At 43.0% G+C, this 14,900-nt stretch overlaps 1 protein-coding gene across 4 annotated transcripts in view; it reads left to right on the top strand.

Moving 5' to 3' along the window:
• The window catches only part of LOC124303541 (protein lozenge-like), a 41,154-nt gene that overhangs the window by 16,682 nt on the left and 9,572 nt on the right, over positions 1-14,900 (top strand). The gene's annotated exons all lie outside the window — the stretch shown is intronic.

Consider the following 14,900-nt stretch of genomic DNA (forward strand, 5'->3'; position numbering starts at 1 on the left):
AGTGTCGAGGATAAAAACAACGTCATTGAACCCAAGATCCGTGAATTTTGCCGTCGTACGTTTCGCTCCGAATCATTATTTTTCGGATACGAAATTGCGCACGTAATATAACCTCTGTATCTCCATGAAGGAAATCATTACTAACTATATTCTCGATTAATGAAATTGTCTGAAAAAATATAAAAAATATCGGGAGTTTCTTTCGAAAGATTTTCATAGTGTCCAGTTGTGACGCACGGTCTTCGGTCCGATATCCGGGAACGGTGAACAGCTGTTGAGAAAGCGCGGGAGTCACGGAGAACCGTAGAAACAACAGCGTCTGACACGCGACGCAGTCTTTCGTATTATAACGTGCACCGTGACGCCGTAGGATCGATAATTAGCGTAACATTCCCCAGCAGTCCTGGAACCGATTGCGGAATGACGCACGGTTCGATTGAAACCGCTGGAATTTTTTTGTCCCTCCCAAAGTGCAAGTCGACGTTTTACCTGTGCGACAGAATTATCAGCTGCGGGATAAAAATCGAGCTCTGCCCGCTGATCGTACGATATATAATTAATCCGGTCACGGAGCATCCTGGTGAAATCGTGTAATGAATCACCGCCGATCGTGGTGCAACGTTACGGCGGCCGAGCTGCAGAAATCCGTCCGTGCAAGCCGAGGCGATTTGATATAACTGAGAACAAAGGTGTGCGTCCGACAGCTTTTTTGTTCGTGCGTCGAGAATTACCGAGGCGTAATCGCGATCGCGATCGAAATCGGAATCGAACCAATCGGTCAAATGATTCTCTAACGAGAAACGAAGCCACGTGTTGCGTTAGAAACCGATCCGCACCTCGCGGGTCCACAAAGGCCCGAAGGCCCAATAAGGCCCGAACGCGGGCCCGGGGAGCCTCGGAGGCGTGGGGCACGTACGCGGGCCCATTTACCATTACCTCAACCCTGCGCGGAGCTGTGAGGCCGAAACTACCTTTGCAGGTACCTCCGCCGGACCCTAATCAACTGTATAAATAATATAAACGCTCACAGCTCGGCCGAGAGCGCTACTCGGTAGATAGAGAGATACGGAGAGGATTCTTCCGCCGCCCAGACATCAACGCCGCGATTCCGTTGAAATCGGGCTTGTACAGCGTTAGAAGATTCTTTCGTTCCGAATTCGGGCCCACTTTACGGGTGTGTGTGTATCGCAGGTTAGCGGATCCAGAAACATAATTTATTCCCGAACGATATTAACCCAGGAAAATAAACTTGTTACGAGAGGACAATATTGTTACGGCCTTGACGAAAAAATGTAATTGAACGATGAATTTTTGTAGCGATTCGAGTAACAATTTCTTTTGAATTTGGCAATTTTCTGATCAATTCTGATCGCCCGATCGATGAAAAACTTTGAAACCCTGGGTGGCGGAGGTGTATAAATATTTGGAAAAATAAGAATGTAGAAAGTTCACAGTATACACTTTTTAAACACTCCCAAATCTACTCCATAAGATTTCAAAAGTATAAAGTTCCAAGTATAGAAATTCAAGATACAAAACCATCAGCTGAACGAATGCAATAATTCAGAGCAATTGGAATTCATACGATTCTACATTTTAACCGTATACACTTCAACCTTTCTAAATTTAAAATCTTTGCAACGTAGTAAATTTTCGCGTCTTTTTCCTCAAGCGCTCATTTCACTCTTCGATCCTCGTCCACCCTTCGGAGATGTTTAAAACCAAAATCACGCAGGTTCCCGAAAGAAGCAAAAATGGCACCGAAATCCAGACGCTGTCGGATCGTCGCGAGTCCCCGCAAGTCGAGAATGAAACAGGCGTAGGTATACGCGCATCACGTACAAGGTGCGCCTTGCTACCCGTTTAGCCGTGTATAAGGTTTATGTGTACCAAGCAGCGGTTTGAGTCTGATCAAAGTCGGTTAAGTAGACGGCAGGTAGTCCCGCTGGCAAGACCTCTTTGAAGCTATACGCTGCGGTTTTGTGTAGCTACTACCCCCGTTCCCCAAGCTCAATCCCGTCACCCTTAACCTCCGTCTTCACCTTGCCAGCTCCGTATAGCCTCGGCTGGCAGAGCAACACCTCGACTCGTCGCGACGCCGCGGCAAGGTTCGCCCGTTCGTACGAACACTCGGCAAATTTAATTTCCTGCCGGGTCAATTATCCACATATGCGATCACGGGAGACATTGCAAGATCCTCGATTATACCCTCTTTTTGCCCCTCGAGGATGCAGCAGCGTCGATCGATCGGAAGATATTTACTCTCACGGAGAACGGGTAAACCTGCAGCTCCGATCTACCGATCGGAGGATCCAGCCACTTTTTACACCGATTCTTCTCTGCCGCTGGCTTTTTTTCCCAGTCCATCTTTTCCTTCTATTTTTCGATTCCCCCTCTCGCCTCGCCGACAACGCGCCGCATTGTCTTCAGAATAATCATCTCTCTTCTTCTTCTTCTTCTTCTTCTTCTTCTTCTTCTTCTTCTCCTCGGCGGCTGCACGGCTCCTCGTGTCGTTGCTAATTTTGCATCCACGTAAGATCGCTGCGTCTTTGCCTTATATGCAGAATCGCAAGGTTGCAATCTCGATTTGTCCCCTGACTTCGGCCCCCCATGCAGCCGAGTGCATCCTAACTGTTCACTCGGTAATTCGTAGGTGCTCTGCGGCACATTGATGCATCATGCGCGTACGTGCCCAGCACGTACAGGGTTCTCGGTCTACGAGCTAGCTAATGACGATCTCCTAGCTGACAGTTGAACTAGTCCGAGGAAAATAACGGCCGTGTAGAAAGTTCCGCAACTGACCTGCGGCCATGTAAAAATAGCGGAATGCTGCACATGTCGCGACGCACGTCCGGCTTTATTTACAACTTTGCGTAAAATTTTTTCGCGACGAAATTTCACCGAGCAGCGGCCGCGCAGAGACTTTATCAAAGAGTGTGCGAGATAAGAATGGAGGAGTAATAGGAAACTGGAAACTGGGAAAAGGAAGAAGAGGGCGGCAAGGAGGGAAAAAAGGAAGTGAGTGTTATTTGTGTCTCTTATAATATAACTTGAATCGTCTCTGGTCTCCCGAGGAGTCGTTCATCTTGGGTCGTGATCAGGGTAATGAGACCTGCCGGAGAAGAGAAGAGAAGAGAAGGGACGAGAGAGAGAGAGAGAGAGAGAGAGAGAGAGAGAGAGAGAGAGAGCGAGCCGGCCGACGGATGCGGAACTGGAGGGGGTAAGGACGCTGATGATGGGGTGTGAAACAATCACACTGATTGTATATGCCGACTCCTTCTGGCTGTGTAAGTAACAAACCTATACTTTGCTTCGGATCCTTTTCTTCGCTAGCGTCGCGGACCGACGAGCGAATGAGAAGGAACGAAGAAGCCGAGGAACGACTCGACGACGCGGACTGAACATGCCTCGTCGATTCGGTCCACGGACGTTATTTCACTGGCAAACTTGACGGTGATCATCGTCCTTCCCTCCCTCGGACCGTTTAACTATTCGAGGAAGCTCCGCACTCCGCGAGTCTCTCGATCTCGATCTCGATCTCGATCTTGACTGCGTCGGCAGTCCGTGACGGTAAAATCGTTCCCCGATCCGTTATAACTTCGCCGCCACCTTTGCCACTTTTTTATACATTTATCAGCGGCGTCTTTTTTTTTTCCCGATTCATACTTTCCCGAATAAAATTCCGAGCAACTCGTGCGGAAAAATTTTATTAAGAAAAATTAGAACAGGGAGTTGAAAAAATATCGCTCAGGTATATATTTGTCCCGGAATTGTAAGGATTTAATTAAATTCTGGTTTAATTTGTTATGTTACGCGACGTTTCCTGTACAGGTTTTGAATATAATACGAGTCTAAAAAACATATAATGGACGTAAGATATAACTTTGAACGTCAGATATCGCGAAGCGTTAGCCTCGAGTGACGAACATCTTAATCTTAATATATATAAATCTCGTGTCACGATGTTTGTCCTCAATGGACTCCTAAACCACTTAACCGATTATAATAAAATACGCACACCATGTGCAGTTCGATCCAACTTGAGAGATAGGATAGTTTAAATCTCAAATTATAGTCGCAATTTTAATTTATTGCTAATTATTTGTCTGTTATTATTTGATTATAGTATATAAAGGACCGTGCGTGTATGAAAAAAGCGTCGACATACTTGACGCGATACCGGAAAGAAACAATTTATTCTTGACAAAGAATCAAAATATTATAACGGGTGTGAGACATACGTGTGCCTGTATAATACGACGTATCGCAAGATATCTGATAAATATACGCATATTCTCGCGGTATTCGTCGTGACGAACAGCAGCTTGCCGCCGGTCAAAGTATTTATTCATTTAGTTATACAGGATAAAAAGCGCTCAAAGCTTCGCTGCATTGTGCGAACGATTATTGCTACACTTCCGTACATGCGCATTCTGTACATATATATATATATATATATATATCATACACGCATACAGAGGCCTAATGGAACGTGCATATATGCCCTCGAGCAAAGTTGTACTGCGGCGAAGCGGTTTACCTATTTACCGAGATGCGGCTACTTACCGCGCTAAAAAGCCTCGTGTGCGGAAGGGGCGAAGGGGCCAAGGGGGAGGAAAATTTCGCGATTCCCACGTGCCACAGCCTACTTTACCGCTGCAGTCGGTATTACTCCTCCTTGCTTCTTGCAGTCGGTATATACCGTATATATACATGTACATGTATACATGTATATATATATATATATATATATATACATGTATATAATAAATACACCTCTGTGTAAACACATACACATAAATATTGTATGTATGTATTTATATACGGTATATCTCAATTCTCCCAGCCGCTGTTGTCTCGCTGCACTCGCTCCTGCTGCACTGCAGGAATGCACTTTGCTGATTTAACTGCATTTTTACAAAAATAATTCAAATTATTCTCTCCCCCTGCAGGATGTTTTCTTACTTTCCTCCCTCGTTGTTAACTCTCGCTTGAAACAAAGGCCTGCAGTGTGTACTTTTGCAACTGTATAATATAACCTATAGATGCAATCAGCGCAAGTATGGAGATAAAATTTATACCTTTCGTTGCTGGAATCGTGCTCGAGGCTAATTATCCTATCGGTTAAGCGCAACAGAGGCCGAAGGAAAGAAAATAAAAATAAGGTTGCGGAAAATATAACGCGATAAGTTCGGGAAACCGGCGGCCCAATGAATACATCGCCTTTGTAAGGTAAACCGGAGTTGTAAGGGCTAAGCGATAGGAGTGTATGTGACACTTCCCTAATTACCTCACAAACGCCCCCTAAGAAACCGGCGCCCGGAAGGCAGGGGCTTTGAACTCGATACTGTCCAGCGATAAGCTCACGGCTTCGATGTTTGAAATCCGATAACCGTTTCTGTCCACCCGCGCAGCCTGATTTCGTTTTTATTTCCAGTTTTTTTCTTTCAATATTATCCTACGGATTTCCCTGACAATTGAAAACCTGCGGGTGGAGTGGGCAGAATTTACGCGATTACGGCGAGGCAGAGCCGCGATCGTATATACCGCATTTCTTCTTGCAGAAAACGCGTTCGCATTGAGTTCCGTGCGAGCGGAAGTTAACAAGCTGAAAAGTTTTACCCTAACTTGCATGAAACAATAGCTCTATACGCCAGATAAAATGACAAACGTTGTAACCGCGAAAGTTAATTAAACGCATAAATCCATTAGCCTTATACCGTTGAGTTCTGTACCCACTTTTGTCTTTCATTTAGAATATATTATATACGCGATATGTACAAGAACGGTATAAGCTTGAGTGGAATAGGGCTGAAATTATATTAACGTAATTCCCAGGGTTATTTTTATCAGAACAGTGCGTTTCAAACTTGTCGTCAATTTTTTTCTCACGTCGAGACGCGTTCTACGTATGCACGTATACGTATATTTGTATGGTTATCGTTTTGTGAACAAGCGAAATTTTCCAACTCTCACGTGAATCAAAAAAAAAAAAAAAAAGAAAATAAAAAATGCATCGCTACTGAAATGCGAGTTGATTTTTTTGTGAATCTTTAAAATGGCGCAACTCTATACATTTTATCCACGTGCATATGTATAAAAGAATCCAGAGGGATATATTATATGTATATGGATTTTGAAAGGAAAGTTTTGAAATCTGCACTAAGACAGGTTTATCGCCTCGTTCTTATCTTCTGTCGAGGTCTACATCCTTCGGATTCAACCACTCGGGTATATTCTTGAAAACGGACTTAAGGAAACTTGCGTGTAACCGCTAAGACACACCGCGATAAACACTTTCCGTAAACTTGCGTAATAATTTCGAATTGTTATTATTTTCTTCACTTTTCTTCGTCGACGTCTTTTTTTTCCTTCTTTTCTTCTTTATTTCTCATAAACACGATATTATCATTCAATTTTTTATACATGTATATTTCTCTTTCCTCGACACTTTATGTCTATATTTTAAAATCAACGTACGCGGAGTCAGGAAACCTCAGAAAATAACACACATGTAAAAGTATGATTTCCGTGTAAATATAAATCTTATTAAAAGTGGTACACCTTATATATATATATGTAAGCTCTACAATAATTAAGTAGTTAGTTACGCGTTGCGTTGAGCGATAGATTTAAGAATCGATTTCGGGAAATTAAGGGTATCGAATTGAGGAGGGCATCGAATTTTTATCATCGTTGTATAATAATAGTAATAACGACTGCTCGGCAGAACTTGATGACGGAACAGGGAGTGACAAAAACCGAGATCATCGTCCCTGACGGAGGCTTTTCCTCCGTCCTCTGTTTTCTGCCTGACAGCTCTCCTCTTTCTTCCGTTTCTATCCAAGTCCTGCAATCATCGTCCGAGAATTAAGACTCGAGGAATTGATTCGAGTCGTGTCGACTTGAGGCGAGTTTGATTTAGTTTTTAGTTTTTCCCACGGTATAGGTTCCAGACGATTGCGCGAGGATCGTTACCCGCCGTTTCTTATGCCTTACCTCTATTTTTCTCTGCCTAATTTAATTTTCGTTACATGATAACAAGCGATCGAGCCGAGATATAAAGCCATCATCCTTCAAATCCGTCTGCCGTAGTACGTGCTATTTTTTTCACTCTTTCTCTCTCTCTCTCTCTCTCTCTCTCGCTTCAAGGAACCACAGAAAATAAATAATCGTCAGCCAGATTCAAGGTGTAATTTCTTTTCTCGTCATACAGTATATAATATATATATATATATATATACATATATATACACGTTACGATCGTATGGGAATGCGATTCGCAAAAGAATTACTACCGTCGAAGCATTCAGTCACTTCCGGTCCCTGATCGTAACCGGCAGCGATCATTTTAGCCCTCGGTACAATTTTTTTACATCCGTTTCTTCGTTGGTTAAATATTTTTATTTACTTTTTTTTTTTTTTTTGCCATCCTTACCGAAATACGAAAAGTACCGCGAATCGCGTATCTATGTGCGATTTTTTGCGACGAGGAAAGTAAGGAATTAAAAAAAAAAAGAAAAAGATCTCGTGGAATCGTTGTACAAACGAAAAATAAATGAGTACCCGTTGCGCATGTATAAGTCACGTTACCCGAATGCTTATAATGCATCGTATATAGACGATACTCGAATATATATATTATAATCGGGTAATATACCGTGCCTGAGATACAGAACCTACATCATCGACTCGCGCTGCAGGTAATTCCTTTAAGTTGAGAATAATCTGCCGTGTGATCAATTTTTCAATATAATTTTTTATCGGCAAATTCCAAGCTCGATATGTCGAACACGATACGCGTTCGATCTGGCGCACCTGGTCGTAATAGTCGGGGTTGGAGAGGAGATGGGGATGAGGATGAGGATGAGGATGAGGATGAAGATGGAATGAGGGGGGATCCCACCTGGACGCGAGTGTCTGGGTTTATCGCCGACTCGGCGTCTATGCGCCAACACCTTCGCCCAGGTTACATCGGGATGCCTCGGGGCGCGTGAGTAAGGAACGAGAAGACAACAGGTTGCCTATCGAGCAATCGCTACGAGCGGCTTCCTGCTCTTCTTGCGTTGCATACGATATACGCACGAATTAAATTCGCCCCTCCTCCATTCGCCTCTTTATCAATCTTGTTTCTTTTTTTTTTTTTTTTCTTTTTTTTTTCATTATTATTCTCCTTCACGAACTTCTTGCGGTCCAGCGATCCGCGGTTTTTATTCAATCTTTAAGCCCGCGTTTGCGGATATTTGACCAAAGTCAATGACTTGGATTATACGGGGATGAAAATCGCAAGTCCGAGATTAATTCTGAGTCTTAGGTAACGTCGGCTGGGCGAGTAAAATCTGCAAATGAAATTAACCGAGGTCGGTGAAATGAGTCTGGGAATCGTCGTAAAATTATACTTGAAACGTAACGTGAAATAATTGTGCTGCAGCCTCTCACTCTAGTCCGTTTACCTCATTACTCTGTTCAATTACTTTTGGATCCTTAAAAAGGATGTAATAACTTTTACCTCAATTACACCCGCGATTCACTGGTTCGTAGTGGTACAATACCTTTGACCGACTATATATATATATATATATATCGTTTCGTACAACCGATTCGAAAATTTTTATTCATCAAGAACCACCGTGGCGTGAAGATAATTAAAATCTCGCGATCAGTTCTTTCGTGATTCTGTATATATTTATACATGTATATATATATATATACAATATATTTACATCACGAAACACATTTTTGAAACGTTCTCTCCAATCCTAAGATTGGGTATCCATTCCGGAATGGTGGGTAAAATACTCGTCAGATTTATTTACCGCGCTTTGGAAAAGGCGAAGACAATGTAATATGAGGATCATCTCGGATCGGAGAGGAAAGGAGAGGGGGGGGGGGAGAGAGAGATAGAGAGAGAGATGAGACCGCTGCAGCGGAATCTGAGTCCCAATGGTCGGTCACGCGTCGGCGAATACGTGTTCGGGAAAAATAAGCTAATAAAAGTAAATAAACCACGAAGTTAAAGGCAGCGGGAGAAGCAGCTTCACTTTGCTTCTGTCTTGAACGTTCCACGTTGCGAGCCGTGAGATATCGAAGCGAGAAATTAAGACGAGTTTCCGCTTATGTATTATAGGTATACACCCACGGCTCGACGTCTGTGCGAAGTAAAAAGCATCGTGTATCGACGAGGAATGTGAATATTTTTGCGATGGATAAATGTACGCGATGAAAATCAGATGCGGCAAGAGTCAGCTCCGTAAATATAAAGCGGAGCGGCTGTATCGCAGAGCAATTCTTCGTCCGAATGGACAACGATATTGGGATAGATAATTGAACGTTGTATTGATTTACTCCGGTTTAAGAAATCGTGCAAGATGTGATGAAAACTTGCGAGAAAGTGGTCGACCTGCTGCCGCAGCAGCGCGATGCAACAAGGCAGATCCTAAGAATGACTGTAACCTACCGAAACACTGGACCGGAACAAAAAGTGTACGAGATCTGTGACCGGAGGGTAAAAAATTAAATAGATTGTAAAAAAAAAGCGAAGAAAAGAAAAGAAAAATTTCGAAAAAATACCAAGCAGAAGAAGAAAGAAAAAAATGATTACAGGACTTTGTTAATCGACGAAAGATTGATTCACTCTTGGTGTGTGGTATAGGTTGTACCGGCGCGTAAGATACTTTTTTTCCCCCCTTACCTTTCCTTTTTCTCGACGCAAACGAAAAATCTCGTGCCGGACTGCCCTCCTCGTTTCAATTCCGATGATTCGGCAGTTCTCTCATTTCTCTCTTTTTATTTCCTCATTTATTTGTTTTGTCTTTTCATCCGTCTTTTCAGTTATCACCCGGGTTTCAATGACGTCTCTATGCTGCAAACGCGATTGCAATAAAATTTAATTATCACGCTTTCGCACAGTAGTTACTTAGTAGTATACTCTTAATTTGTGATTATAACCGCGTAATCAGCTTGCAGATAAATTCTCGCATGTTCTCATCTTAGTTTTGAATTTGAAGTCATATTATTTTTTTTTTTCCCTACCGTTTACTCAAGCGCGTGAATATAAATCTGTAGCGATACTTGTCTACGGCATAATTGCATACAGAGTTGCCTCCGAATGAAGAAATGAAGAATGAAAAGAAGTTTGAATATTTTTTTTTCGAAAAATTGAAAATTTAACAAAACGATAAGGAGGGTCTCAGACCTCAAAGTAGATACTCAGCGGCGCACGCGTATATGGGCAAGCATTAAAGTGTGTAAGTCTATACCGACGTTAATAGGTTGAGGCTTAACGTCCCGCGGCTTCTTTAGCTCAATCTACTTACGTACGTCCGGTACGATACGCGTTAAATAAAATTCTCGACAATTTGCATACCTACTCACAAGAGCAAACGCGCGTCACCGCAGAAATGGAAAATAAATATTTATAATTATGCGGTCTATGCAAACCATCGTTAATTAACATTAAACCCGAGGTTCGGAATTGAAAGATTGTATAAATTATGTCATATTATATGGGGATATACACACGGTGCGTATGCACATACAATAAAGGCTAATTGACAAATTGTGAAAGGCAATTTCCCATTACATCTGCTTGAATTTCTACACTAATTTGAAAGTTTACCGAATTTCCTCGCCTCGCCTCGAGCCGCGCTTTACAATTTCCCCGTAAATGCGGATCACCGTGTGCATTACGTTACACTTATGCGATATGTAATTCGTGTACACGCTTTCAGGCAGCGTACAAACACAAAACCGAAGAAGAACAAACCGTGACGTTTTCTCAGTAACGGTCGCTAGACGGCCCCACACGCGTTCGCAGGCCGGTTTTATTACTGACTCATCTCATTTTTCATTCATCTCACGTAGCATGCGCGTAGGATCGACCTTATGGGTCTGCAGTTACGAATTAACGCGTATCATCGCAGCCATTGCGACGTTGCGAATTGTCACGTGGCCAGATCCCCGAGAAATTGAACTCTGCGACGATATCGATAACGACAAAAGAGATCAATGATATTTGTAATTACCGACTTAGGCGATTATCCTTGTCTCGCGAGAGAGCGAAACTCTTCGGCGCGCCTGGCGGACTTTCTCGAAACTAGCGGTTTCAGGCTTACGTTTACTACCAGTATACGATGTAGAGTTGACTTTACCGTACGGCGATTAAGACGGTTAATCACACTAAGGAATTATGCTGCGATTCAACGTGAGTCAGCTGCCGACGGTGCCCAATTAATTTTACACCTCGAGGAGCAATTGTTCCGGCCGAAACTTGTGATGTTGGTCATACTGCATCGGCACGGTGTCAATATAGCCTGTAAACTTCAATCGTGATGTAACTTTCCCTATATACATACATATTAATATAACTTTTTCCGCGATCACTCGTTTGTAATATATTAAAATTGATGTACGTATGTTAACAGTGCTCTTGACCCACGGGCTCCGAAATATTCCGAGCAGGAGGCAAGATACATCAATTTCAGAACATCGCCCACGCGAGGTGTGATCGGCGCATCGAGAGGCGAATTCGGTTATTCCAAAAACCTGACTATCCAGTTTACTTATCACGTAACAATACTTGTACAGACAAGCAGTCGCCTCTGCTTAACAATCGTTAATAGTATCGAATTTGGGCGTAGGCCATAACGGTTATAAATGCGGCTGCTGCTCCTTTTTTGCTCGTTTTATCTTCGTTTCGTCTTGTTTGCGTTGCCCTATTGACAAATATATGGATCGTACCGGGAATGCCTGGCATTCTGATGGCGTCACACTTCCCGGTAATTCCTCTCGACATCTTTGTCGTGAAAAAACCTGTTATACCTACTCTCACTGTTGCGCGGATGATCTTCTCACTCACGAGATCTTCATTATCCTAAATCCCTGTATCCAGCTGTGCTGCAGCCTTCACACTTGTCGTTATTCGTGTCTGATTATACCTCTTGATATGACTCTTCCAATCGCCTATCGAGACAGGTGACTGGAGCAAACTTTCCGATTGCTCCTGTGCTAATCAATAAATCGATTACTTTCAATCGTGGTGGTTACCCAGCGTCTGTTCAGCTTGGTTCGCTTCCAGTCTTAATTGAATATTTTTTCCTCCTTTTTTTCCTCCGTTTGCCGAGCGTTAAGTGATGATATTATCGACAGGGAATGTCGGGCAATTGTCGATTGATATGATTAGAGTAATTTTTAGATTTTCAGAATTGGTTAGGTCAAATTTCAAGCAATCTTTTTATACCTGCTTTTGGATTCTCGATTACATCGTTCGGGGTGTGGAACTTGACTGTGTTAATGGGAACTCCTAGTGAGTGAGAAGGAAATTACCTTATAAATGTTATTCATTTCTGATAAAAACCGTTATGCTTAATGAAAAAATCATTTTTTAGAAGAGCTGGAAGAGTATATTAAAATAGACATAGACGAAGAAGAAATTCCTGTTGTAGCAAAAATTTTTCCAAAGAGTAACACAGCAGGTAAAACGAGTTTTCTATAAATCAACGTATGCTCAAACTTATACTTGCAAATTTTTACTCTCAAAATAAACTTTACCTTTCTTTCCTTGTTGCGTTTTTCTCCGGCGATTATCATACCCGCACACATCTATAATTAGTACAAGGAAACAAATCAACTTCTGCACCACTGGCATCCTTAGGTGACGATGACGTTGGTAAATTAGCGTGAAAAACACGGAAAAAATATCGAAACCCCGAAGGAAATAACCGTGTCCAAAAATATTCCAAGAGGTAAATAGTCCATCATGCAAATGTAGTTGCGAAATTCCCAAAAACTCCCTGACGATGCACAATAATTATTAAAACCCGGCAAAGAAATCTCCGTGCGGTTTGTGGCTAGTGATCAAAGTGTTGTTGTTGTTGTCGTCGTCGTTCTCGACCTTATTTCAATGGTATCTCTGTGGTAGAAATAGCCATGGAAGACCATTCAGCTGTTGACGTGTATCGCAATTGGAACGTGTATAAATTTGATACAATTGAAACGTGTGTTCGAGACCAGTGTTATACAGTGTATTGCAAGCTGCCGCAATTCCAGGCTTAAAGACCAGGCTAGCCAGTCATGAGTGAATGAAGCATTTCCCAGAAGCTAAGAACAGTTCACTTCCTCAATCAATGGACCGAATTCTCTCTCTCTCTCTCTCTCTCTCTCTCTCTCTCTCTCTCTCTCTCTCTTATACCACTTGAAATAACCAAGGGATCGTAAGATCAACGAGAGCCACTGTTCTGCGCCCTCAACCGTGGACCACGTACCTTTTCCTCCGATCTGCACCGGGAGACTCGGACTCCATTGAACGTCCTGAAGATTCGACGCGCCGTTACTGTCTGTATATAGTAGTCAGTAGAAGATTGGTAGAGAAACATGACCCCGCTGACTTTTTCGATGATTCACATAGGTCTGAAGATGTCTCATAGGGAAAAGAGGATAGGAAATTTGTATCAGAGTTCCGAATATGGAAGTAGAAATGATATGTTCCTTCGTACATTTTTATCTCATTCGTATAAGAATCCACGACTGTATGATAATTGATGACCTGATTAACGATTGGAAAGTAACAGGGTTACAACGACGCGAAAGCAAGTGTGACGTATTGGAGGTACTGAAATGCACTGCATAGAGCAGATTGGAAGAAAAGCCTGCAAGTATTTCCATTGGTTCATGGATCATCGTCGGATCACTAGATCGTATAGAAAATGATCACGATCAAGTGCTACAGAACAGGGCCATCCGTTTACGAAAGTGCTTGTTCCTCCCTTTTATTCCCACTGAACCGCAGCTACGCTGGAAACCTAGAGCTAATGGAAAACCAGTTTGCAAGAAAAAAAAAAAGAAAAACAATGCACCACGAATTGCATCAACTGCCAAAGAACGAAGTTCTGAGTGCTCTAAGCAGATGTCTGTAACTTATAGATTGTACCTTAGGTACGTATACTACGCTTACAGAATTAGCGACAAGAAACGCATTCGAGACATAAGAACAAATGAAACAGATGAAAAGTGCCGCACAGGACGGGATAAAACGCGAGGAAGAAACGATCACTTTTATACAAATTTGACTCGAGGCTAAACCGGTCTGTAGGGATTAACGCGAAATTAATGAGCCGTTTATGACTCGTAGATTCTTCTCTCTTTTTTCTCCACTACCGTCGATTCGTTCCGTAGCCTCTTCTCCATCGGATCGCCCGTTTGGACACCAGTTTTTTGCCTCGCTGCCAGAGTGTACCCACTCAAACGTTTTCTTAGACGACCGACTTAATCGAGTTTCATAGTCCATGTTCAACGGGTGGACCGTCCGTGGAACGGTTATAAATTATCACTTCTTGCCGGCCGGTTGTCAAATACCAAGAATTAGACAGATATCAACACGACCGGCTCGTGTGAAGGACGAATGAAAAACCGCGATGCCACGGACAGGCGGCTTGTTTGCCGAACTAATTGGATCTAGAAATTGGGACCCACTCGAGGAGCGCCGGTTCCGGGACCAGCAGGTATACCTGAGGCCCACCTAGGCGACAGCGGGTCCGCTAATAAGAGGGCGCACCCTCCGCGGGACCAGGGTTTTCTGTCAAATTACCGGAGGACTCCTCGTCGTCTATTCTAGGACTCGTTCCTTCGCCCCCGAATACCCCGAAGCCTGGAAAAGAGTGCGCCGGGGTCGTTCGTGGGTGGGGATCGGTAACGCGTCTGCACGGGATATCGCTGATTAGTGGGCATCGCTAACTTTTACGACGGAACATCTGTCACGCCCTACAACTCTCCCGCGTATTATAATAGCACCCACCTACGGCCACGAATCACAAGGGCGAAAAGCCCTGAACAGCTACGACTGGACCAATTTATAAGAGGTTTTAATTAACAACCATGGAGCAATAATCTCCACGCGGGATGTC

The sequence above is a fragment of the Neodiprion virginianus genome, chromosome 1 (genome assembly GCF_021901495.1).
Source record: "Neodiprion virginianus isolate iyNeoVirg1 chromosome 1, iyNeoVirg1.1, whole genome shotgun sequence".
In the NCBI taxonomy this organism is placed as follows: domain Eukaryota; kingdom Metazoa; phylum Arthropoda; class Insecta; order Hymenoptera; family Diprionidae; genus Neodiprion; species Neodiprion virginianus.